This window comes from Cynara cardunculus (assembly GCF_001531365.2).
Source record: "Cynara cardunculus var. scolymus isolate 2C chromosome LG 8, CcrdV1, whole genome shotgun sequence".
NCBI classification, from domain to species: Eukaryota; Viridiplantae; Streptophyta; class Magnoliopsida; order Asterales; family Asteraceae; genus Cynara; species Cynara cardunculus.
In genome coordinates, this window is record NC_037535.1 from 23,892,956 (window position 1) to 23,893,945 (window position 990).

Genomic DNA, 990 nt, shown 5'->3' on the forward strand with positions numbered 1-990 from the left:
TGATGGCTTTATCGATTAGGTTCACGATTATCACACTTTATATCAAGAGATTTCGAAACTTCAGATACAGTGGGGGGAAAAGATGGGAAGAAAACGATAGACGTTTTACTCAACATGAACGATCATAAGCTAAAATGATGGATAATTCCAATTAATTAAAATAAGATAAAAATTGTAAAAAATATATAATTACATTACTACCCTTAATGATTTATTGTTATTTAATATAATTTAAATTATTGGTTAAAAAAGTTTGAGGCCCACAAGTGTTCTCACATTCTCGTAAATCACAACGGTTCTAATGGGAAGCATAAGAAGTGGTCTCCACCCTTAGATGTGCATTAGGATGAGATGCACCGAGAAGAAATGCATTGAGGTGCACCAGATCAATCCATGTATTAAGCGCAATTCATGAGTGAGTTAGAGATTAAAAGGTGATCAAGACCCCAAATCTCTTCTTACACTTCTCACTTTAACTTTACTTCTCACACGATCCTTCACACACACACACATATCCCTGCATTTAGAGATGGAGAATTTATCGTAGAGGTAGAGATTCCCCATTTTAGCGGGGACAATGATGGGAATTATATTCATACCTGGAGTTAGACATAGCCAAAAACCGGTGTCGGCCCGGGCGCGAATCGATCCTGGGTTGAAATAACAGCAATCCGGACCGGTAGTGGTCTCGTCGAAAATACTAAGGCCCGGTTAAGGATACTTGTAGCCGGTTGCGGTAACTGGTCCTGGGCCATGTCCAAACCAGTCCTATTTAAAAAAAACATTTTCTTTTTATATTTTTTAAAAATTTCTTCTTGATAAAATTTTAAAAATATTTTAATGTTATTCTAATACACTTTAAAAATATCTAATTAGGTCAATCAAATACACTTAAAAATTACATTTTATTATTTTATAATTGATTTTCAATTAAATACACTTAAAAAATTGTTCTATTGTAAATTTGTAATTTGATTTTCAATCAAATAC